Source organism: Schistocerca nitens, chromosome 4 (genome assembly GCF_023898315.1).
Source record: "Schistocerca nitens isolate TAMUIC-IGC-003100 chromosome 4, iqSchNite1.1, whole genome shotgun sequence".
NCBI classification, from domain to species: domain Eukaryota; kingdom Metazoa; phylum Arthropoda; class Insecta; order Orthoptera; family Acrididae; genus Schistocerca; species Schistocerca nitens.
Genome location: NC_064617.1, coordinates 840,499,788 through 840,526,994, shown reverse-complemented (window position 1 = coordinate 840,526,994; position 27,207 = coordinate 840,499,788). Strand labels below are relative to the sequence as shown.

The window sequence follows — 27,207 nt, the reverse complement described above, 5'->3', positions numbered from 1 at the left end:
AAGGCATAGCTTTATTGTAAAAAATTTTGTTGTGAAGAATTTGCTGTTCTCTGCTGTACATGCACCATGAATAACTTCCTGGAGAGCTTAGGCCATGAATGGGTATCGCGTCTTTTGAAGACAGGTGAAAGTGTAAAGTTGATGCATTAATTTGTTCTGAAAGCGGTGCTGATATTCAAGACAATAAAAGCGGGTTAAAAGCTGTGAGCTATCTGGGGAACTCAACCTTGCATTACTGAGCAACTGTTTCACCAGGTATCCAGTCTAGCTTACCAAATTCCCAACCAGACTAACATTAATTATAACCTTTTTGTAGTCATATTACGATAACCGGTGATATATATACAATTTAAATAAAATGAAATAGATCAGTTTATATTTGGACATTTATTTTAACATTGATCATTCTTCCGTTAAAATTTCAGTATATTAAACTTGATTCATAACTAAACTGGTGCCTTATTTAGCATTGTGAAAATGTGAGTTTGTAATCTTACGGAACACATCAAACATGGAGCCAAGATTGGGAGACTGCATACAACACTGCATTCATAAAATAACACACGAAGAACGTTTAACACATGCAAGAGGAAATTAACCACAACCAACCGATTCAATTTTCACCCAAAGAAGGTACGTTCGTAGCGCAATCCTGTCCGTCGTGAAATTACCACTCACTGGTATACTAAATTCATACTAACTCTCTGTGAAATCCTCCCGAAAAGAATAGCTGAGGGCTACTTTGATGATTACACTACATGCTTCACGTGGTAAACTTGGTTTACACAAAGAGTGTAACTCCACAATAATTTTGATAATGAAAATAAATTACATCGAAACGCAATTTACAAAAGAAAACCCTCGAACTGGTTACTATCGTCTTACTATTAAGCTGATCGGTCAAACAATTGTATAAGCACGTGGTACTTGTCTCACAAAGTACACCCCACGTGGGTTAGAGAAAAGTTGCTATACAGAAAAACATTGTCAAGACGAGACGTTATAATCTCACGCTCATTCGCATTTAATATTGATGATCTTAGTTAGAGTTACGGATCATCCACACGTGGTTCCACTTTACTCACAAAGTAGTGACAAAGCAACTACTGAAAGATATTCTAAACTTCACACTCGAATTACACTGCGTTGCAATTTAAGATAACATTAGATATTTTAGATCTAAACCTGAAATACAGGTGATTAAATTTTCAGTAAGGCTGAAATTAAGAAATCCATTGTCCTACGGACTTAGCAGAGACGCGCTTAGCCGGAGATCTTACCACTTCAGACGCTCGCCACGGACCGACTGCCGTGGGCCCGTACCAAGGGTGCTTCCAGATACAAAACGGAAGTGACCAGAGAGGCAGCTCCCTATACCAACATGACAAGCGACGGACAGGACCATACTAAGAATAGAAACTTCTTTGCTTTTAGAAAGCGTAGCTACCTGTTCCGACATTGGTCCTACTGTTCTCTAGCAGACAGGCTTGTCTGCTACCATCAAGCATGCAACTAGAAATACATTTGCTCATTCATCCTTTCACACAGAAGGGAAGGGGGATGATATCATATACAGTATATAAAAGAAAGCGGATGTAGGTTCCGTATGAGACTGTGTGACATGAATTACATATAAACTGTGTTTTAAAGTATAGTATTGTGACAGATCGTTCTTGATTATGTGTAAAAGTAACACGTTCCACTGATCAGTCTCCTCCCAGATAGTCAGAAACACCACAGTAAATTTAGAAGTGGAATATATGCCGTAAATAACAACAGTTTTTAAAAAATTAACATTAAAGGAATCCAACAGAGACCTTTCAGAAAAAAAACTGCCCATATAGCTTTTCTCATGTCTTCTACACTACAAATATTTTGCCTGATGACCATGCGCTAGTAATGTTGAATTTTATCTATAACAGATTGTGTGAGTCTGTTCTTATCATCTAGTCCTCTGCCATCTTCCAATTTCTCTCCTTTGTATGTAGTTTTCAGCTGTCGCAGTCTCGTACCCAATCGCTTATACACGTGAACTTGCACTCCAGTTTAGTAACAGTTACATTTTCTACGTACTGTTTCTCTTCCTCAGTTGGTGTGAAAGCGTTCGAGTCCCCATCTCCATATAACTGCTCTCGGAGGTGGTGCTTCAAAAAAATTAAATTTCGGTCTGAGAACTATCAAATATTCGTGCTCAAGCCCTCACAGTATTTTGTTCAAATGAATAAATGAACGACCTCGTTCACTGCCAGTGGGGTATTGATAATGGAATCTTTGTCGCCTTAAAGGCATTTTTGACTAACATGGACACACCATGTCCAATACCAAAGGTAACTTCAAAAATAGTTCCAATGGCTCTGAGCACTATGGGACTTAACATCTGCGGTCATCAGTCCCCTAAAACTAAGAACTACTTAAACCTAACTAACCTAAGGACATCACACACATCCATGCCAGAGGCAGGATTCGAACCTGCGACCGTAGCGGTCGCGAGGTTCCAGACTGAAGCGCCTCGAACCGCTCGGCCACTCCGGCCGGCAAAGGTAACTAACGCTCACAATCGTTACAGCGTGTATTTAAACCAAAACTGACTTGCATCCTCATAGTGGTGCTGCAAAGGCTACTCTTGTGCGACTGGCTCATACATATTTCGTTATTGTCGCACAACTGCTTCTTCATGTTGAAATTTTTTTCCATCATTGTACATTCTTTGACAGACATTCTTCATATAAACGAGTTAGGGACGAAAATAGTCGAGAAAATACACTGTTCCAATAGCAAAAACCTATCTCAAAACATACTCCTTGTAGAGTATGTGGCAAAGCTTTATTTAACTTAAATAAAATACTGCAGTCTACTGTGTTATACTGAAATAAAATTGTTTGTCTTAATTTGATAATTAAGCAATCATTTTCTTCAAATTATGTTCCTATTGAACTGTGAGGCAATTGTTGCATTTCCGTGGTTTCAGTTCCATAGTACATAGGTTTTCTGGTCTCCTTACCTTTTTTATAATGGTGCGTGTTGTGCAGGGAAGAATGTCAGAGAAAGATGCCTTCACTTGTACAAGGACAGGATTCTCCTTCGTGACTTCTATTCAAGAAACACGGGATATATCCAGTTTTGCTGTGTTCACGTAGCTATCTGCAGCTTTGTGTAAATCCTTGAAATTATTCTCCTCCGTATTTACACCATTCTAAGGATGTTTTGGCCTGCTAGATGTTATTACTGTTTCTAGATCATGTGGCACAAACATCTTACTGACACGTTTCCTCTTTTCAGTTGCAGCAAAGTCAAGTTAGCAAGAAAGAAACAAATGACACTAACAAGAAGCCTGTGACCGATTTCACTAAAGCGACCAGAAGAGCAACAACCATCTTCTTATTTTTGGTTTTCCACGTTGTAGTTATCAGTCAAAATTATCAGCTTCTTCTTATTAAAGGGAAGAAGAGAGATAACTTTTACCATTGAGGGAACAATTACATTGGCGCCACGCCCACTAAAACTCTCATTCCAGGGACACATGCACACTATGTGATCAAAAGCATCCGGACACCCCCAAAAACACACATTTTTCATGTCAGGTGCATTGTACTGCCACCTACTGCCAGGTACTCCATATCAGCGACCTCAGTAGTCATTAGACATCGTGAGAAAGCAGAATGTGGCGCTCCGCGGAACTCACGGACTTCGAACGTGGTCAGGTGATTTGGTGTCACCTGTGTCATACGTCTGTACGCGAGATTTCCAGATTGCTAAACATCCCTAGGTCCACTGTTTCCGATGTGATAGTGAAGCACAGAAAGCGTAGCGGCCGACCTCGTCTGTTGACTGACAAGAGACCGCCGACAGTTGGAGAGGATCGTAACGTGGAATTGGTAGACATCTATCCAGACCATCACACAGGAATTCCAAATTGCATCAGGATCCACTGCAATTACTATGACAGTTAGGTGAGAAAACTTGGATTTTATGGTCGAGCGGCTGCTCATAAGCTACACATCACGCCGGTAAATGCCAAACGACGCCTCGCTTGGTGTAAGGAGCGTAAACATTGGACGATTGAACAGTCGAAAACCGTTGTGTGGAGTGACGAATCACGGTACACAATGTGGCGATTCGATGGCAGGGAGTGGGTATGGCGAATGCCCGATGAACGTTATCTATCAACGTGTGTAGTGCCAGCAGTAAAATCCGGAGGCACTTTTTCATGGAGGGGGCTTGCATCTCTTGTTGTTTTGCATGGCACTATCACAGCATAGGCCTACATTGATGTTTTAAGCACCTTCTTGCTTCCCATCGTTGAAGAGAAATTCGGGGATGGCGACTGCATCTTTCAATACGATCGAGCACCTGTTCATAACGCACAGCCTGTGGCAGAGTGGTTACACGACAGTAACATCCCTGTAATGGACTGGCCTGCACAGAGTCCTGACCTAAATACTACAGAACATCTTTTGGGAGTTTTGGAACGCCGACTTCGTTCCAGGACTCACCGAGTGACATCGATACCTCTCCTCGGTGCAGCACTCCGTGAAGAATGGGCTGCCATTCCCCAATAAACCTTCCAGCATCTGATTGAACATATGCTTGCGAGAGTGGAAGCTGTCGTCAAGACTAAGGGTGGACCAACACCATACTGAATTCCAGCATTGCCGATGGAGGGCGCCACGAACATATAAGTCATTTTCAGCCAGATGTCCGGATACTTTTGATCACATAAGGTATATATCTTCACTATCAAAACATGAACACATAGATTAAAAGAGGACAGTTGTCGGAAGTAATACATCTCACAGTGTGTCAATGCCGAGGTATACAATACCTTCTGTAAATCGACTGTGTTCACATATGTATCACTACTAGGCGTCTCTGACGAAACTCTGTCTTCTTGTATAGCTGACATTGCCATCTCTGCTTTTCTCCGATGAAGCTCAAGGGCTGCTTTGCGTTGGGTGTTGCTTGAGTCACATTTAGTTTTGACGTGCAGCAAGTCACAAGTAGTGTCCAATGTGGTCCGTCCCAATCTCAAATTAGGAAAATTCTTCTTGAATGTATCAGTATAGTAATTTTGTCACTTTCGTATCTGAATGTTTTACAATAAAAGCTTTAAATAGCCTTGACATATTCATATGGGATTAGTTATTTTTTAAATCGCTCTCTATTCTAATGATTTTCTTCTGTGGGAAAGGATTTGATGTATTCACATATTTGCTTCTTCTCTTCTTCTGAATACTTCCTTGGTGCACAGTATTTTGCCCTGCTATCAGCATAAACACGTTCTCCTTTCTTATTTTTCCTTCGCAAAACTTGGACACGTTTGTGTGACAGTACAAATATATCCAAAAATGGTTATACGACAGACTTATACATGACTGCCATTACCTTTCGGGACAGTGTAGTAAGCCGGCCATTGTGGCCGAGCGGTCCTAGGCGCTTCAGTCCGGAACCGCGCGACCGCTACGGTCGCAGGTTCTAATCCTGCCTCGAGCATGGATGTGTGTGATGTCCTTAGGTTAGTTAGGTTTAAGTAGTTCTAAGTTCTAGGGGACTGATGACCTCAGATGTTAAGTCCCATAGTGCTCACAGCCATCTGAACCATTTGAACAGTGTAGTAGACTGTAGTTTGTCCATGGCTTTCTGCAGAATCGGCAGATATTCCATACCGTCTTCTCTTTGCAACTCCTAGATGCGCATGATCAAAAAGAAATGTTCCCTGCTGTTCCAACGTGCAGTTGTAGAAATCGAAGAACAGCCGTTGTTTATGTTCAGCTGACAATGTAGGACATTCTCCTTTACACTTGCATGTCACCTGTGAAAGAATTGTACTATTATTACTACTACTACTTGTAGGAGTTCTTGTTGTTGTTGTTATTACTGTTGCTGTGTTGTTGTTACGTGATTGCAACATTGAGAATACAGTTGTAGCTTATGTTAGGATTACAAATATAACATTCACTTACATGAGCTTTCGATGCTGCTTTGCTGGCACATTTGTGTCTGTACTATTTGTAGGATTGTCTGCTGCTTCTCAGTCTCTTTCTTTCCCTTAAAACACTTTCCGATCATCTCTTTCTCCTTTTTGGAACGTTAACATCACCACTGGAAGAGATTTTGTGCTAATCGATAGGTCGTGTGAAGAACGAAAGTGTTTAGGATCTTTGGTAGTTAACTCTGCCGCGTGGAGCGCGGGCAGAGAGGGAGTCTGGCGGGAGTAGTGCAGTGGAGCAGGTGTGTTGTGTGACGCTCCCGCGAGTTGCCGCGCTTTCGGGGTTGGGCAGCATGTAATTGCACTCGACTTGCTATGATAGTTTCTGACACGGTGTCGCGGACGGGAAGCATTAGCTGGCGCACATCAAGAGCCCGTTTCACCTGGTGACCGTGTCGAGAAGAAGGCGCGCCAACATCCAGTTTCTGCAACAGCGACGGCCGACAATGAGTTGCCACCTCCTCGACCGACGACTTCAAACCTTCAATCAACCAACAAGGAAGACTAAAAGCACGTAAAGTTTTAGAACTGTATGGCAGATCTGAGCTTTTAAAATTGTTGCATCAAAAAAATTACAGCAACTTAGCATGAACCTTTGTTGCTCATTGTCCCAATTGCATTACCAAGCAGGGTCCCTCCTTTTCCGGAATGAACCCTAGTGTCGTTGAAATTCAAACGCCAGCATTAAAGTAATAGCATTCGATTTCACTGCTTTAATTTCAAAGTTCAGTTAAAGTATTCATAGCTGGCTACATAATTAGATTACACAAGCACAAATTAAGAGTGCGAGTTTTGTTAGCATATTTTAGCTTACCTGACTGCAGCTCAGCTTGGTACGTACTAAATTTTACTACTGTTAATTGTTCAGAATCATTTAGTTCAAGTTCAAAGTTAAATCTCTCATTTCTGTATTGCGTAGATTCAAGTAGCTTTTGAAATGATTGTTGAGGTAGTCAAAGACTAACCGTATTTTACTGAATTTCGATGTGCTTCAGAAAGAAAGCTCACTATTAACTTCAGTCACTAAATTAACTTTCGATTTTCCGGTTTTATTAATTCTTTTGCTAAATTAAGTCAGAGTGTAGCGTAATTTATTACTTCTGACAAACTTTCAGTTTTCACACAACACGTGTCAACCTTCAGTTGCCACGCTTCTAGTGCTAATTATATGTGTAATAACCTTTCTTTTTCAGTTACTATAGGAATTGTCCATAGGAATGGCGACCGTAATTTCCCCCAAATCTCAAATATCTAATTACCGCTAGTTAATTGTTAACGTAGCGGCCGCACATTTACTTTCTTTATTAACTTTACCCCTTTTCAAAATTAATTTCCACCAGTTTCATTTGCATTTTTCCGTTCATTTAGATGTAACCCTTTCCTCCCTCTTTACCGACAGATTAACTTCGGTGACGATTGCTTTTCCCAAATTTCCATTAGGTACACGCGGTTTAATTTTTCACTGGCATTAAGGTCGATATGTGAGGGGGAGGTTACACGTGGCGACCGTGACAGGACAATCTTCAGATTTGAGGTTGTTCTGGACACGAATTTTTTATGGTGCAAATGTCGTAACTAAGTATTGGTTACTAACAGGTAGTTACGTCAGCGAGATTAAGTAGTGGGAGGAATCCTAATTAGATTTGAGATTTGGCATTTATATTGAAAATTATTAAAATGAGTGAAGGCAACAATTACCAAAATTTGGTAGACTTGGATAAGGAAGAATCGGTCGAACAGTGGGAAATGCGCACCACGGTACCCATTGTTCAGGGGCAGGCGGCTAGCATGAAAGACGCGACCGCCGAAACGCAACAAAGAGCAGAAATGGAATTCCAAACTTTAGAAAATGTTTCGGATTTGGAAGCGAAAATCAAATCTGTATCCCTTGATGAAGAATATGGGGGATTATATATAGAGGAACCAGCTACGGAAGTAAAACCGGTAGTTTCCGGGAATTTAACTGATTCATTGAATGTTTTGATTAATGAAATCAAGAGTCAATCGGCAGAAATTAAAGCTCTGTCTGCCAAGCAAGAAGCTCAGTCTGCCAAGCAAGAAGCTCAGTCTGAAAAAATTGAACGGAAGCTAGACAATCAGAACAAAGCTATTAATGTTGTTAACAACAATGTTGGAGTTGTTAACACAAAAGTTGATAAAATCAAAGAAGATATTGTAATTAATACCGAAATCTTAAACAGGAAATGATAGGCGTTCAGACGGAAATTGCGAGCATAAATACTTGTTTTTATTCCGAAATTAGCAGAATCGAGAAAAGTGTAGGAGAAACAGTTGCTCCGATCATCGAGAATAAGATGACGGAACAAATTCAATTAGCGAAAAAAGAGGGTCAAAAGAAGGTGGAAACTTTAAAGGCTTTAGTATCCGAAGTAGATACCAAAGTGACGAAGCAGGCTAATACCTGCGAAGAGGAAAAAAAGGGAAGTAGAAACGCTTGCGACAACCACTTGCCAAGTAATTACGAGAGTGTCGGAATTAGAAAAGAAACTTGACGAAAAACAGAGCTACGTGCCAATCTGTGCACATAGTTCGGAATTGTTGACGAAAGAGGAGCGGTTCGACCCCTTAAAAAAAGGCGGTATACACCCGACGGATTTCATTAAAAATTGTGAAAGAGTTTTACCCAGATCATGGACTAATGAGAGAAAAATTAATGCGGTTATTGATGTGTTGGCTGGTGATGCCAAGCGTTGGGGCTTAAACCTCAACATAACGAACCTGACTTTTGACGAGTTTAAAAATTTGTTTCTGGCTGAATACTGGTCAGAGCAAAAACGGCAAAGTGTCTGACACGAATTTGTCGTATCGAGGCCTTTCGATGCGAATTCGCGCGGTTCGATGAAGGAGTTTTGTGAGGGCTGGATCCGCAAGTTGGAATATTTGCGTGATCGCCGCACGCAATCCGAAATAGTCTGGGAACTCTACAAGAGGCTTCCAGATGATACAAAACGCTATGTAGGAAGTAATTATAGGACAATCAATGATTTCCTGGAAAGGGTTGAGGACGAGGGCAATTGGCGCAATAATTGCGATACTGGTAGAGGCCGTGGCAACAACAACGGGTACCACAGCAACCACAAAAATGATAACTATGGGAATAATGGTTCAAATGGTTCAAATGGCTCTGAGCACTATGGGACTTAACAGCTATGGTCGTCAGTCCCCTAGAACTTAGAACTACTTAAACCTAACTAACCTAAGGACAGCACACAACACCCAGCCATCACGAGGCAGAGAAAATCCCTGACCCCGCCGGGAATCGAATCCGGGAACCTGGGCGTGGGAAGCGAGAAAGCTACCGCACGACCACGAGATGCGGGCTGGGAATAATGCATACCGCAATCTTGGCAGCAATAACAATAGTGGTTCGGGCCGTAATGACAATCGGTACAATGCAAATAATAACAGGAATGACGGAAACCAGTACCATACTAGCGTGATACGGGCTTCGCAGAATAGTAATAACGCCAGAGGGTGTGATCAGCCGCCTCAGCAGCATCCGGGGAGCGTATCTGCTGGGACGAGACAGGGAAACCATTAGCCGCGCCGGTGAGGGGCCGACCGGGCGTGGAGAAATTTTGGAGGCCCAATACCAGGAGAAAACCCAGGTGTCGTCGTTAGCAAAATTCCGTATGGAATATTCAACGGTGGGAGAGTGTGCCAGTGTTAAGAGAAAGGAGTGCGCCCACAAGTAGTAGATCAGCTGTAGACACGGCAGTAGAAAATACATTCACTGTCAGTGAGAACAATGTAAGTAGTGTTCCGGAAATAGATTATAAAGTGGCAGCTGTAACACCCACAGCAGAACTGAAGATTGAGTTTAAGAATGATTCGCAATTGTTGAGAGAAGATCAGATGTCGGATAACACGTCCGTCATTGAGCGAGGGGATGCAGAGAGGTTGGTTGGTTCTTTGGGGAAGGAGACCAGACAGCCAGGTCATCGGTCTCATCGGATTACGGAGGGATGGGGAAGAAAGTCGGCCGTGCCCTTTCAAAGGAACCATCCCGGCATTTGCCTGGAGCGATTTAGGGAAATCACGGGAAACCTAAATGAGGATGACCGGACGCGGGATTGAACCGTCGTCCTCCCGAATACGAGTCCAGTGTCTAACCACTGCGCCACCTCGCTCGGTGGATGCAGAGAGGGATGAGGTCTGATTAAGGCAGTTCGGTCGCTTATACGACGAACTAAGAGATTATAGGGGCCAGTATGGGAGAAGTGTTTATGGGGAGCGCGTGCAGGATTTGCCGCGTCTCGTCCCCAGGATGATAGTGTTTGTGAAGTGACAGAAAGTTCTGGTCCTAACCGGCAGACTTCACCAGAAATAGTTGATGTTAATGGGGAGCACGAGCAAGATTCGTCGTGTTTCGTCCCGCAGGAGTTGGAGGTTGAAGTATTAACGGAAAGTTCTGGCCCTGACCGACAGACTTTACCGAAAGTTATAGTGTTAGAAGTGCCCGACCAATCCGACGCAAAACTCCAGTTTAAACATTGCGAAAGTATTGAGGAGAAAGATTACGAGAATTTTAGTGATGGCCGGACACGATCGGTAGAAAAGCACGTAGATTACAGCGTGTATGAGGTTAGAGCTGACGTTATGCGGTCAGACGGTAGCAGTGTGGGTTGCGCAGATCCAGAGGAAGTAATTTCAGATGCTACTGGGCACATTCCTCCAGGTAGATTGGCAGATGAGATCAATCTGGCCAAAGAGGAATCAACGAAGGTGACAATTAGTGAACTGATAGCAAAGCAACACTCACTAGACGATGAGTTACAGGAAAAGGTTTCGGTATTGGAGGCGAAGCTACAGACTAAGCCTCAGGACAAACGTGTTGAAAATAAAACTGTATGTGAACAGAGGCTGAAAAAGCCGCCAGATAAACCGGATTTAGGATCAAAGCCGGATGGTTTTTTTCTGGAATGACCTGGATATAGACGACGATTTATTGTGGGAAAATAAAGAAACAGTCGAGGATAAGTGTAGACAGATAGTAGTGCCTGTTAATACACTCCTGGAAACGGAAAAAAGAACACATTGACACCGGTGTGTCAGACCCACCATACTTGCTCCGGACACTGCGAGAGGGCTGTACAAGCAATGATCACACGCACGGCACAGCGGACACACCAGGAACCGCGGTGTTGGCCGTCGAATGGCGCTAGCTGCGCAGCATTTGTGCACCGCCGCCGTCAGTGTCAGCCAGTTTGCCGTGGCATACGGAGCTCCATCGCAGTCTTTAACACTGGTAGCATGCCGCGACAGCGTGGACGTGAACCGTATGTGCAGTTGACGGACTTTGAGCGAGGGCGTATAGTGGGCATGCGGGAGGCCGGGTGGACGTACCGCCGAATTGCTCAACACGTGGGGCGTGAGGTCTCCACAGTACATCGATGTTGTCGCCAGTGGTCGGCGGAAGGTGCACGTGCCCGTCGACCTGGGACCGGACCGCAGCGACGCACGGATGCACGCCAAGACCGTAGGATCCTACGCAGTGCCGTAGGGGACCGCACCGCCACTTCCCAGCAAATTAGGGACACTGTTGCTCCTGGGGTATCGGCGAGGACCATTCGCAACCGTCTCCATGAAGCTGGGCTACGGTCCCGCACACCGTTAGGCCGTCTTCCGCTCACGCCCCAACATCGTGCAGCCCGCCTCCAGTGGTGTCGCAACAGGCGTGAATGGAGGGACGAATGGAGACGTGTCGTCTTCAGCGATGAGAGTCGCTTCTGCCTTGGTGCCAATGATGGTCGTATGCGTGTTTGCGCCGTGCAGGTGAGCGCCACAATCAGGACTGCATACAACCGAGGCACACAGGGCCAACACCCGGCATCATGGTGTGGGGAGCGATCTCCTACACTGGCCGTACACCACTGGTGATCGTCGAGGGGACACTGAATAGTGCACGGTACATCCAAACCGTCATCGAACCCATCGTTCTACCATTCCTAGACCGGCAAGGGAACTTGCTGCTCCAACAGGACAATGCACGTCCGCATGTATCCCGTGCCACCCAACGTGCTCTAGAAGGTGTAAGTCAACTACCCTGGCCAGCAAGATCTCCGGATCTGTCCCCCATTGAGCATGTTTGGGACTGGATGAAGCGTCGTCTCACGCGGTCTGCACGTCCAGCACGAACGCTGGTCCAACTGAGGCGCCAGGTGGAAATGGCATGGCAAGCCGTTCCACAGGACTACATCCAGCATCTCTACGATCGTCTGCATGGGAGAATAGCAGCCCGCATTGCTGCGAAAGGTGGATATACATTGTACTAGTGCCGACATTGTGCATGCTCTGTTGCCTGTGTCTATGTGCCTGTGGTTCTGTCAGTGTGATCATGTGATGTATCTGACCCCAGGAATGTGCCAATAAAGTTTCCCCTTCCTGGGACAATGAATTCACGGTGTTCTTATTTCAATTTCCAGGAGTGTATACACGGCCTACAACTAAACGTGGTGATTGACACCAGTGGAGAATTGAGTGCTGTATCTGGGAAAATATTTCAGTTACTGAAAGACAGACCTGGTATCGTAGTTATGCCAGTAACAAGAGTGAAAATTATCGGTGCTACCTGGAAGGCCAGTAAACCGGTCACAAAACAGATTTTTGTCAACTTCAAGATATGTGGGGCACTACGAGTTTTTCGTCGTGCCAGACTTAACCACGGAAGTAATTATCGGGTTAGTTTGGCTATTAAAGTACCGTGCAGTGATTAATTGCGAAAGCAAAACTTTGACATGTACGTCACAAGATAAAACAATAGTAGTTAGTTTTGACGAGGCAGGAGACGGCGTGCATAGGCAAAACCAGTCTATACACATTGTTAACTGGCTGGATGCCATTGACTTAGGTATGAATTTGAACTACTGTAACGTGAGGAATCTCGGCATTGACAATAGTGTAGAAAGTGAATTGGGAAGTATTGCAGACGGTGTGTCAAACGTAGCACACGAACAAAGATGAGGCCTGTATGAAGTAATAATGAGGAATAAGAGTGTGTTTTCAGACAAACCGGGACTTGTGGAAGGATATAAATGCAAGTTGCATGTAATTCCCAACGAACCATTCTTCGTGAGATCGTATGCTATACCGCTGTCCAAAAAGGAAGCAGTGCAACGGGAGATAGATAAGATGATCGAATGGGGAGTGATTGAAAGAAGTACGAGTCCATACAATAACGGTTTGGTCACTGTAGCAAAACGGGACGGTAGTGTGTGTATTGTGATTGACGCACGCACGTTGAATAGGGTCGTTCAACGTGAAACAGACAGACCAGAGAGTATGGAGGAGACTTTGCAACGTATTCATGACGTTAAGTTCATGACTAGCCTCGATCTGACGGCTAGTTACTGGCAAATAGAACTCGAAGAAGAATCTAGGCCATACACCGCCTTCTTGTTCGCGGGCAGATGTTATCAGTATAGAGTACTGCCGTTTGGACTTAATATATCTGTGTCCGTATTCCTCAGGGCCATAGATAAAGTGCTAGGACCGGCTTTGAGTTCAAGATTAACTGTATATAAGGTTTATAATTTGTATAAAAAACAGCTACCAGCCACATGTATGGTTTAAAAAGGTTTATTATCTTCAGACCATGACCGGTTTCGGATTTTTCTTTACAAATCCATCTTCAGATGGCAGTTACAAGCATTCTTAGTTGGACCTAGTTTTGTTTGTGTTATTCGTTTGCTGCACTGGGGAAGAAAAGAAATATTTTTGTTGTTATATCGGTAATGGTATTTTAACGAAAGATTTACTTCTTTTACAAAATCTAATTGCTCATGAGATGGTTTTTATAAACATTAGTAAACTTGCAGGTTAGTGTACTTACGAACTGTGTAGTTCTGCCTGACGAAATATTCGTGCGTTTATATATTCGAACGCAAGCTTAATATACTTTTCAATATGCACTATGTGAGTGCTATTCCAGTCAATGGACGTCACTTTCAACCTCATCATCTTAATTACACACGCAGCACACACGAATAACGTTTACAAAACGTGGCCCAGCTTCACATTACAAACGAGAACAATATTTGCAAAGAGCTTACAGTCATAACGATGTTAACTTACAGATGCTGTATAGTCGATATGGGTACAGTAAAATATCTCTTTGCTATTGTATGAAATTAATCTAAAACGGAATAAATAAAATTACATACAAATAAGATTACAAACATTATATGTAGTACAGAATTACTGTGTGTTACTAATTAGTTGTTACAATAGTAGGAGATAAATTCATATATATATATGACATAATAAGCAATGCACATGTTTTCATTATGCAATTTTTCAATGACATATAAGCAGTTTTTGGGGCCTGTATACTGAGTGTTTTTGATAGAATATTAGGCTTAAGTTATTTTAAAAAAGTAAAAGCTTCTTCAAAGTTATTTAGGAAGGGGGTGTTAACTGACTCTGTCTGTTCATTCAAAATGAGATCAGGGAACCTGTTTTTATGTGTATGAATCTCAATCTCCTCTAGGAGATTCAAAGTGAAACCTTTGTCTTTGAAGTGTAATATCTACAGGTTGTTTTCTATATTCTCAACTGTATGATTGTTTTCTGCAAGATGGGTGGCAAAAGCAGATTTGCTTAGGTTTTTCAGACGTAGGGCATCAAGGTGTTCCTTGAATCTTGTTTCAAAAGCTCTACCTGTTTGGCCAATGTAGAGTTTAGGACAGTTGTTACACTTGAGTTTATAAATTCCAGATCTTTTATGGGGTATGCTATTGTGTGGGAGTGAGTGTATGACTCTTTGTTGGAGTTTGTTATTGGTAGAGAAACTGATTTTGACATTCTTCTTCTTGAATAAGTTGGAAATTTTATATGAAAGTGGGCCTATATATGGTAGGGCTACATATTTTACTGATTTTTTGTCTTTCATAGTTATTGTGGCTGTTGCTTGTTGGAAAGACTTATTGCTAGCAATTTTTTCTTTTGTTTTTTGAGAGAGTGTGTCTATGATTGAAGCATGGCTCAGGTGTAACAACTGTCCTAAATTCTACATTGGCCAAACAGGTAGAGCTTTTGAAACAAGATTCAAGGAACACCTTGATGCCCTACGTCTGAAAAACCTAAGCAAATCTGCTTTTGCCACCCATCTTGCAGAAAACAATCATACAGTTGAGAATATAGAAAACAACCTGTAGATATTACACTTCAAAGACAAAGGTTTCACTTTGAATCTCCTAGAGGAGATTGAGATTCATACACATAAAAACAGGTTCCCTGATCTCATTTTGAATGAACAGACAGAGTCAGTTAACACCCCCTTCCTAAATAACTTTGAAGAAGCTTTTACTTTTTTAAAATAACTTAAGCCTAATATTCCATCAAAAACACTCAGTATACAGGCCCCAAAAACTGCTTATATGTCATTGAAAAATTGCATAATGAAAACATGTGCATTGCTTATTATGTCATATATATGAATTTATCTCCTACTATTGTAACAACTAATTAGTAACACACAGTAATTCTGTACTACATATAATGTTTGTAATCTTATTTGTATGTAATTTTATTTATTCCGTTTTAGATTAATTTCGTACAATAGCAAAGAGATATTTTACTGTACCCATATCGACTATACAGCATCTGTAAGTTAACATCGTTATGACTGTAAGCTCTTTGCAAATATTGTTCTCGTTTGTAATGTGAAGCTGGGCCACGTTTTGTAAACGTTATTCGTGTGTGCTGCGTGTGTAATTAAGATGATGAGGTTGAAAGTGACGTCCATTGACTGGAATAGCACTCACATAGTGCATATTGAAAAGTATATTAAGCTTGCGTTCGAATATATAAACGCACGAATATTTCGTCAGGCAGAACTACACAGCTCGTAAGTACACTAACCTGCAAGTTTACTAATGTTTATAAAAACCATCTCATGAGCAATTAGATTTTGTAAAAGAAGTAAATCTTTCGTTAAAATACCATTACCGATATAACAGCAAAAATATTTCTTTTCTTCCCCAGTGCAGCAAACGAATAACACAAACAAAACTAGGTCCAACTAAGAATGCTTGCAACTGCCATCTGAAGATGGATTTGTAAAGAAAAATCCGAAACCGGTCATGGTCTGAAGATAATAAACCTTTTTAAACCATACATGTGGCTGGTATCTGTTTTTTATATAAATTATAAACCTTAAGTACAACAGCCACGTTTCTCAACATGTCGACTGTCGACAAAATAGCGTTAACTGTATATGTTGACGGCCTATTGTTGGCCAATGCCACTTGGCATGACCATTGTGACCTGTTGGATGAAGTTTTTAGAGCATTGCGCCATGACGGAATGACTCTAAAGCTAAAGAAATGCGAATTTGTTAAGTAGGAACTGAAATTTTTAGGGCATGTAATTAGCACTGCTGGTATTACGAAAGACCCAGAGAAACTAGAGGCAATAAGGAATTGTCCTCCACCCAAGTCTAGGAAACAGTTAAAAAGTTTTCTAGGGCTCACAGGATTTTACTGTAAATTTGTAAAAGGACAAGTGTTTAATGATGAAAATTTGAATAACCTCTTACGCAAAAATGTTCCGTTTGTGTGGACTGACGGGTGTCAGGCCGCGTTCGAGAGATTAAAAGACGAGTTGTTAAGATCTAACATACTATTTCATCCTGATTTATCGCTACGCTTCCATCTGGGAACGGATTCGTCGAATTACGGGGTGGGGGTAGAACTGTTCCAAGAAGTTGGTAAAGGAGAGGATAAGGAACACCGGACGATAGCGTTCACGAGTCGAACTTTATCAAAAAGTGAGCGAAACTACACGATTTCTGAGAAAGAGTGTCTCGCTATCGTGTGGGGATTCAAGAAGTTCAAGGGTTACCTATGGGACCGTAAGGTGATTATTCATACGGATCATAAGGCGCTCACTTATCTGAAGGATTGTAAACTACTTCACGAAAGACTGACTAGGTGGTCGCTTTATTTACAGCAATTTAACTATGAAATCTGTTACGTAAAAGGGAGCGACAATTGTGTAGCGGATGCGCTGCGCGGTTGCCCGAGTCTAATCAAGATGTATTGAAAGATGAGTCAAATGGAGTGGTCAAATTACACTATTTTAAAGAAGTTGAGAGACATAAATTAATAGTGAACATCTGTAAGAATCTACGTCGTCATCAGAACGAGGACGGTTGTTTAAATATGGTGAAAACCCGATATGACGAAAGGAGTCCAGAAGGAGAGAAATTAAGGAAGTATTACAATATATACGATCATATCTTGTACATACGTAAGGGTGAAGATAGTAATATTTGGCAGGTATGCTGGCCCACCAAATACGTCACGGAAGTAATAGACTACTACCATTTGGCGTATGGTCACTGTGGACCAAAGAAATGTACGGAAAAGCTTAGTGAAGTAGTACATTTTAACAACATGTTAAAACACGTTACTGACAGAGTGAAAACTTGCGATTTATGTCAAAAGGTGAAGGTTACCAACTGTACGAGTCGTGGTCCCATGCAAAGTATAAGGCCTAACGACACCTTTGAATTAGTGTGCGTGAACTTGTAAGGACCTTTGCCCAAGTCACCAGGAAACTTTGCCTACATTTTAGTAGTGCTAGAAGCTTTTTCCAAGTTCATCAAACTATACCCGATTAGGAAAGCTACAGCCAAAGCGGCCTATAGCAAGCTTGTGAACGATTATTTTGTTCATATTGGTAAGCCCAAGGCGATTCTATCAGACAATGGGGCACAATTTACTTCTAAGTTGTGGAATGAAGGCATGGCAAGTAATGGGGTCGAAGTGATCCTTATTTCAGCTTACTGTCCGGCTGGAAATCCCGCTGAGAGGTATATGCGCGAGCTAGGCGGACTTTGCCGTACCTATTGCCATCACAACCATAGGGCATGGGGCAAACCTGTAGCAGAATTTGAGAGAATTATAAACACCTTGAGACATGAATCTACGGGATTTTCTCCAGAGGAAATCCTGTTAGATGACAAAAGTTTAGTGGAAGAGATAATCAAATTCCCTCCACGGATTGACATTAGTATTGGTGTGAAAAAAGATCGTTTGCGAAAATAATGAAGCTAAAAGCCGATGCTCGCATACGTCGTCGTGACGCTAAAGCGCGTTTTGCTAAGTTTGCAATCGGAGACTTAGTACTTGTAAAAGCTCATGAGAAATCGAGCGAGATAGACAATGAAATCTCTAAATTTAAGTTTGTTTATAATGGACCATATAAAGTCATTGGTATACCTCACACAAATGCTTATTGCTTAGAGTATCCAAGCTCAGGAAAACTATTAGGTATACAGAACATTGTAGACTTGAAATTGTACCAACCAAGGATTGATTAATACCACAGAATGGGTAATTTGTACAGTATGTAAATATAGAGTGTAAGATTTAAACGATTTGCTAGATTGCCATGCTTTTGCCTGACCAAGAGGACATTAAAGAAGTTGTAATTAATAAGTAATTAAATTTTACTAAATGATTTAAGAGAGAGTGATTATTTATCAATTGAAAAATCCAAGCTGCTAGTTTAAGTTTTCAGCTGAGTCACAGTAGATTAAGGAATGTAAATATGATTTTGTAACTAGCTGTAAGATCTCATAAACATGTGATTTACTAGTCATTGCCGATGTACTTAGACGCTGTTTTAAGTTTCAGGCTAGTACATGCGTGTGATTATGGACAGTGTTGAGTTATCCACTGTGATAGTGTTAATGGACTCCTTGAGATTACTCGGGAGTGAGTTTTTCCCAAAGAATTCAGTGAAACGGACGTTCTGGAAATGCCGTTAGACAGGCGAGTGAGATCAAGCGTGCCGCACAGGCGGGCGCAACAATACTGGCGAGGCGGAGCCGCTGTCGGCTCTTGTGCCGCTCTCGGCATTCTTTGTACTTGCGGGTACGAAAGGCGGAATAGTTTTTCTTCCCGGACAGCTGATGTGAAAGAATTCTGCTGTCAATATTTATGTTTTTTTCGATCTGCTGAATATTATTTTCTTGTTTAGCTTTAAGAGGACTCTCATGTCGAGAATATTAATTATGAAAAAGTTACATAAAATGTGTATTCTATCTAATTAATTATTAATTTGCGTATTTTGATATACCTTTTTTTTATGACCATGTACTCTGGTTAATTTTGTAAATAGAATTCCATTTCTTGATACTGTTAGGAATTTTGACGATTTCAGAATAGCTAAACCATTTTGTATGTTTTCTATGAATTTTAATATGTTGTCAATCTGTTTTATTTTGTGCAAGATGACAGAGTGGAATAAGATTAGGGGTGTCTCCACTCAATTATTATGGTCTAAAAATTGATTTATGTTTAAGTAGACGAATGCTAAATTTTGTTGATGTTTTGAGCATATGCATTTCCGCTGTTTCTTTTTTGGGACATTTTCTGAGTCTGTTTAGGTTACACGAACATCCTCAGACAATGTGGGGCACGTGTAACGCCGGAAATGCATATCCTCCTATTTCCATCTATTATACTATAATTTTTTTCCTTGTTCTGTTACCTCAAGATATGACATTTCTGTGTCTTTATATATTGTAATTGTTTTACTATATATATATATATATATATATATATATATATATATATATATATATATATATATATATATATATATATATATGCATTTATGTCGATGTATAATTGGTTTGTTTTGTAAATATTATTAGTATTTTACGCTGGGTCTAACCTAGGGAAAACTATGCTATCGAACGAATACATCGATAGGTCGTGTGAAGAACGAAAGTGTTTAGGATCTTTGGTAGTGTTAACTCTGCCGCGTGGAGCGCGGGCAGAGGGGAGTCTGGCTGGAGTAGTGCGGCTGAGCAGGTGTGTTGTGTGACGCTCCCGCGAGTTGCCGCGCTTTCGGGGTTTGGCAGCATGTAATTGCGCTCGACTGGCTATAATAGTTTCTAGCACGGTGTCGCGGACGGGAAGCGTTAGCTGGCACACATCAAGAGCCCGTTTCGCCTGGTGACCGTGTCGAGAAGAAGGCGCGCCAGCATCCATCTTCTGCAACAGCGACGGCCGACAATGAGTGACTGTCGCCACCTCCTCGATCGACGACTTCAAACCTTCAATCAACCAACAAGGAAGACTAAAAGCACGTAAAGTTTCAGAACTGTATGGCAGATCTCAGCTTTTAAAATTGTTGCATCACAAAATTATAGCAACTGAGCATGAACCTTTGTTGCTCACTGTCCCAATTGCATTACCAAGCAGGGTCCCTCCTTTTCCGGAATGAACCCTAGTGTCGTTGAAATTCAAACGCCAGCATTAAAGTAATAGCATTCGATTTCACTGCTTTAATTTCAAAGTTCAGTTAAAGTATTCATAGCTGGCTACATAATTAGATTACACAAGCACAAATTAAGAGTGCGAGTTTTGTTAGCATATTTTAGCTTACCTGACTGCAGCTCAGCTTGGTACGTACTAAATTTTACTACTGTTAATTGTTCAGAATCATTTAGTTCAAGTTCAAAGTTAAATCTCTCATTTCTGTATTGCGTAGATTCAAGTAGCTTTTGAAATGATTGTTGAGGTAGTCAAAGACTAACCGTATTTTACTGAATTTCGATGTGCTTCAGAAAGAAAGCTCACTATTAACTTCAGTCACTAAATTAACTTTCGATTTTCCGGTTTTATTAATTCTTTTGCTAAATTAAGTCAGAGTGTAGCGTAATTTATTACTTCTGACAAACTTTCAGTTTTCACACAACACGTGTCAACCTTCAGTTGCCACGCTTCTAGTGCTAATTATATGTGTAATAACCTTTCTTTTTCAGTTACTATAGGAATTGTCCATAGGAATGGCGACCGTAATTTCCCCCAAATCTCAAATATCTAATTACCGCTAGTTAATTGTTAACGTAGCGGCCGCACATTTACTTTCTTTATTAACTTTACCCCTTTTCAAAATTAATTTCCACCAGTTTCATTGGCATTTTTCCTTTCATGTAGATGTAACTCTTTCCTCCCTCTTTACCGACAGATTAATTTCGGTGACGATTGCTTTTCCCAAATTTCCATTAGGTACACGCGGTTTAATTTTTCACTGTCATTAAGGTCGATAAGTGAGGGGGAGGTTACACCCCCATTAGCAAAGCGTAGCGCTCGAGATAAAACTGTTGCCATCTTGCGAAGACATTAAACAGTACAAGAAAAACGTTGAAACTACTGTATAATGCCTTTATAAAAGTTTCCCGCAAAACACATCCCCTCCCGAACAGGCCATGAAATCCCAACGTTACCGACCGGCCGCCGTGTCATCCTCAACCCATAGGCGTCACTGGATGCTGATATGGAGGGGTATGTGGTCAGCACACCACTCTCCCGGCCGTATGTCAGTTTCTGCTTCTCAATCAAGTAGCTCCTCAGTTTGCCTCACAATGGCTGAGTGCACCCTGCTTGCCAACAGCGCTCGGCAGAACGGATGGTCACACATCTAAGTGCTAGCCCAGCCCGACAGCGCTGAACTTCGGTGATATAACGGGAACCGGTGTTACCACTGCGGCAAGGCCGTTGGCCCGCACAACACATAGACCTCTTTAAACCATCTAACTCACTTTTGCTTACTTTTGAACTTAGACCTTTTGTAATTTAGAGTATTCACTTGTCCTACTGCTGTGTGATCCCGCGCAGTAAGCACAGTATCATGGCGGAACAATAAACCGCAGTCTCGGTCTAGATCTACATACATACTCCGCAATACACAGGACGGTGCACGGCGTAGGGTATCTTGTACTAGTACTAGTCATTTGCTATCCTTTTCCACTCGCAAACATGGAGAGGGAAAAATGGCTGACTATATGCCTTCGTACAACCCCTAATTAATCTAATCTTCGCTTTATTTACGCGAAATATACATTGTCGACAGTAGAATCGTCCTGCAGTCAGTTTAGAACGCATTGGGTTCATCTCATTAATGCTCGCATGTTAATCGAAATTACCTGTAACAAATCTGACGACCTGGCACTGAACTGCTTCGATGGTTGCCCTGGTGCGGGTCCAAAACACTACAGCAGTAGTCAAGCAGAGGTCGCACCAGCGTCCTGTATGCGATCTGCTTTATGGATGAGCCACACTTCCCTAAAATTCTCCGAATAAATCTAGCTCGACCACTCGCCTTCCCTGCTGCCGTCCTTACGTGCTCGTTCCATTTCCTATGGGCTTGTCGTGTTACGCCCAGATATTTACTCGAAGTGACTGAGTCAAACAGCACATTACTACTGCTGTATTCATTCATTACAGGATTGTTTTTCCTACTCATCTGCATTGCCTTATATTTTTGTAGATATAGAGCTAGCTACCATTCATCACACCAACTACAAAACTGAATCTAAGTCGTCTTGTGTTCTTCTACAGTCACTCAACGACGATACCCCACCGCACACTACACCGTCATCAGCAAACAGCCGCAGGTTGCTGTTCATCCGCTCTGTCAAGTCACTTATGTACACAGAGAGTAAGAGGGCCCTATCGCACTTCCATTGGATACTTCTGACAACACCCTTCTCCCTGATGGATACTCGTCATCGTGGATAACATACTGTTAAAGTAAGGTGCGGGAGATCTGCGACCGTGACGACTTAAACTCGAGAGATAATATTTCCATACCAAATAGGTCGCCAGAAATGAATTGCTCACTTGTCCAAAATGTTTTTTTTTCTTTATGTTGGCCCGTTCCAACTGCATCCCATATTCAGAACGTCAGGCAGAACAGCATTCGCACGAAGTATGGGGACACATGCGTCCGTCCTCACCATGAATAGTCATGGTTAGGACGGACGCATCTGATTTCATACTTTGTATGAAGGCTATTCTTTTCGATGTTCTGAAGATGGGATGCAGCCGAAACGGGTCAACCTAAAGCATAAGAAAGAAATTGAACAAGTGAGCAGTTTATTTGTAGCGACCTATTTCGCTAAGACCCATATAACCTGAGCTGAACTGTCCGCCATGTCTTCGCCAAAGTGAAGGAGATTCATACTTTTTACATACGAGTTACGGTGCGAGAGGAGATATTTAATGAAATGTATTGAAGAATTAGTCGTAAATACGGGTGGCTGATCAGCTGTGAATTGCACTAACTGTTGCAAAATGGTTTTCGCATGTTTAGATTTCCTAGTGACACTGAACGAAGAAAACGATGGGCCACAGACTGCTGGAGATACAATTGGGATCCAACCAGCGCTCAGTTGCGCATTGTAAATATACGTTAACAAAAGTACTTATAAACATTAATCCAGCTGTACGCAACTGAGGTTCTTCCCAGTCGAAAACTGTACTGAAGCAGCTCGTCTCAAAATTTTTCGATTCCTGAGATATTTTCACAATTGGTAAAGTGGATAGGAATGTTTTTGATTTATTTATATGTCTTACCATGAATATACATAAGCAATCTGAATAATAGTCCACCACATTTCTTATGTAAGCGCGATAGAATGAGCGATAACTAATATACTTTTATAGCGGATTGGTCATTGTGAGGGAATCTGCACAACCTTCAAAATGGCTCTGAGCACTATGGGACTCAACTGCTGAGGTCATTAGTCCCCTAGAACTTAGAACTAGTTAAACCTAACTAACCTAAGGACATCACAAACATCCATGCCCGAGGCAGGATTCGAACCTGCGACCTTAGCGGTCTTGCGGTTCCAGACTGCAGCGCCTTTAACCGCACGGCCACTTCGGCCGGCGCACAACCTTCAAAGATTAAAGTTTTTACCACTACCCAACAAGCATGAAACGTATCATGAAGTGCATGAAATGAATACTGGTTTGATGGTACCTGAAACAATAAATAAAACTTCGTTTCACTGTAAAATGAAACTATGCTTCCCTCCACCTCTGTACAATTAAAATGCAGAATTTCTTACAGCACTTTCTTTAGAATAAAAAATAAACACTTTTTCTAAAAGTGGCTATATACAGTCAAAACTAATAAATAGCCACATTTTGTTACTGTACAACATCCATAGTTGAAGACTCTGGTACAACGCATTAAATTTAATATTTACAAACTACCATGTACGTTCCGAGCCTACGTTTCTACAGCCGTGTAATATTACATTCCAATTTTTTCCGTTGTATGAAAAGGGCATTCGAAATTATCTCAGTAAACATTATTTACCGTCTGGTTCACTTCATACATAGCATATGAAATATTTTATAAAAAATACTATAAAAAATTGCGTGAATAGGTTAACAACCCACAAGGTAAACATTGTCGAATCCTCAGAGATGGGGAAAACATGAAGGACGATTCAGCCTGTTATAAAGAAGCCGCATATTCAGCACTGACGTAAGTCCTCTTAACACACCATACTGGGTTCTGTTAAATGCCTAGTCTTCAAGAGACTCACATACCTGGGAACCTAAACCCATAGCCGGCCACGGTGGCCGAGCGGTTCTAGGCGCTACAGTCTGGAACTGCGCGACCTCTTCGGTCGCAGGTTCGAATCCTGCCTCGGGCATGGATGTGTGTTATGTTCTTAAGTTATTTAGGTTTAAGTAGTTCTAAGTTCTAGGGTACTGATGACCTCAGCAGTTAAGTCCCATAGCGCTCAGAGCCATTTTGAACCTAAACCCATATGCTCGGACCTTAGTTAACAGACCTCAGTTCCGCCGTTGTCGAATTCCAAAACATGCTGGTAGACGTTGCTGTTTCTCACGCGTGGCATAACAGGATCTTCTCACAAACATACGACATTCAAGTAAGATATCTGTTTGAGTAACCCGCTGCGTAACCATTCCTTACATGCTGAATATTGGTGGCATTAGTATAGCGAACTTTGTGAATCATTGCCCGCATCTCGTGGTCGTGCGGTAGCGTTCTCGCTTCCCACTCCCGGGTTCGATTCCCGGCGGGGTCGGGGATTTTCTCTGCCTCGTGATGGCTGGGTGTTGTGTGATGTCCTTATGTTAGTTAGGTTTAAGTAGTTCTAAGTTCTAGGGGACTGATGACCATCGATGTTAAGTCCCATAGTGCTCAGAGCCATTTGAACCATTTTTACTAATCATTTGCATATCGAAGCATTTGACGTATGTTCCATGACGGCTTCATGGTGTTACAATCATTGCGGCAACGTTGTAGTTGCTGTTGGTTATTTCCTTTTCGACGGTATTAACTGTCAGCTACTTGTAAGCTTTTGGCGGAACCTATCGTAAACAAAAGCGCGGATCAGTTAGCGGCGAGTCCGTCATGGCAAGTGAATTCGCCCGGCGGTCGGTCGGCTTCATTACCGCCCCCGGCAGCTAGCCTGCCGTGCCGCGCGGCCATCCATCACGGCCGCGATGTGCCGCCGCAGCCACAGTGGAAATTGTAATAACTCAGGTTATACCGCAAAACTTGTTATTACCGAGGTGCAAATTTAAAACCGGCTATTTTTGGCGCGCCGCAAATGGAAATAACCTGTCGAGCGAAAGTCCGCCTCGCGACCGCCACAAAAGAAAAGCTGTGGGCGCACGCACGCACAAAGCGGCGACGCCGCCGCCGGCGCCGGTCTCAGGTGGACGCGGCGACCGCGCCACAAATAGCTGGCTGGCGCCAGTCAGCGACCGCACGCCACCCCCACCTGCCAGTAGCGACACCGACACCGCGCCGGAACTGACGGCGTGTCTGTGGCGCGTGTGTAATACTGCGCTTTCAAGTTCCTCGTTTATTTACTTATCCGCTCATTTTAACCGTCGAGACTGGGGACCTGAAGATCTCTGTTAAGCCAAAAACTCGATTCTCTGCAAGTAATCAAGTTATTCACGTAAAAAAAGATGCGAACTGTTTTATAATCTGCAGATATCACATATATCAAAACAAAATTGAATCATTCTATATTCCACCGGAAATGCCTTAAAGTAAAAGGCGAAACGCGTCTTGAACCAATAAAGTACACTGGATAAAGAAAAAAACGTTTGTCACTTACCAAAGGAAATAATCAATAGCTGTAGATACTTAGCAAATTACATCTTATGACATACCAGCAAATTAGTTTCGGTTTAACTTCTCATTCCACATGCTAATAAACGCCATTTTAAAAAATTCATCTATCCCTTCTGAAAAACTGTAGTTACTTTCACATCTCCGTAGATAAACATATTTTGGATATTTATCTTGCAACGAAATACATGACTTTTTACAAGTTATCGTTTGCAAAAAAACACTTTTCGATTTCTTGAACCGTTTACGAAATTTGCGGTTGATACAACCACATGGTTTATCACGAGCAGGACGAAGTATCGGTCACGTCGCGAGCGACCCGCGCGCGGTCACCGCACAGATCGTCCGCCGCCATATCATTCAGTATCTCTAGAACGGTGAAAGCTATAGTTCTGCTCTCAGCTTTAAAAACAATTTCGATATGTTGACTAAGTTTCATTCGCAATAATGTATTACCTAAAATGAACTGCACGCAAAGTCCACGCAATGCGTTTTTACCTCTGCACACTCATTAAAATTTCGTGTAAAAGTTTACGTAAATGTGATGCAGCAAGTAACCACGACGAATAACGAAAAGAAATTCGGTCCTTTATCGAGAGAAGATATCAGGCTATAACATGCCCAAGAATCAAATTTTTCTGTCGAATAGTTACCTTGGAATCGGATGATAAGTATTTCATAGCTGCCGCCGCGTCCGCGCCAGCCGTTCGGCGAAAGTTCGTGTGGCCCGGGGTTCCGTGCCTGACGTCACGCTCAGCGCGTCCTGTGATTGGCGGCGCGGACGTGGAGCGCGGCACGTGGCAGCGGAAGTGGTTCGACATGGTCAAACCGCGACGCAGAGCCCGCCGCGCAGCGCCGCGGACGGCGTTTCCATGGCAACCACGCCGCTGCCGCGCGGTTTTGTCGCGCGGCAGCCCTAGTGGGAACCGGACTTCAGGTTGACGCGGCGACCGCGCCACAAACAGCTGGCTGGCGCCAGTCAGCGACCGCACGCCACCCCAACCTGCCAGAGGCGACACCGACACGGCGCTGGAACTGACGGCGTGTCTGTGGCGCGTGTGTAATACTGCGCTTTCAAGTTCCTCGTTTATTTACTTATCCGCTTATTTTAACCGTCGAGACTGGGGACCTGAAGCTCTCTCTTAAGCCCATTTTACGATGGGGTGCGCAAAAAAACCTGAATTGTTTTTAAAAGTTATATATTTTCAGACTTTTTACAAAACAACTGTACCTATGTAACGCCCCACCCATTGCTTGTCCGATTTTTG

The 27,207-nt window shown here is 42.4% G+C and overlaps 1 protein-coding gene across 1 annotated transcript in view; it reads right to left on the bottom strand.

Moving 5' to 3' along the window:
- The window catches only part of LOC126253274 (serine/threonine-protein phosphatase rdgC), a 1,933,713-nt gene that overhangs the window by 1,193,641 nt on the left and 712,865 nt on the right, over window positions 1–27,207 (bottom strand). The gene's annotated exons all lie outside the window — the stretch shown is intronic.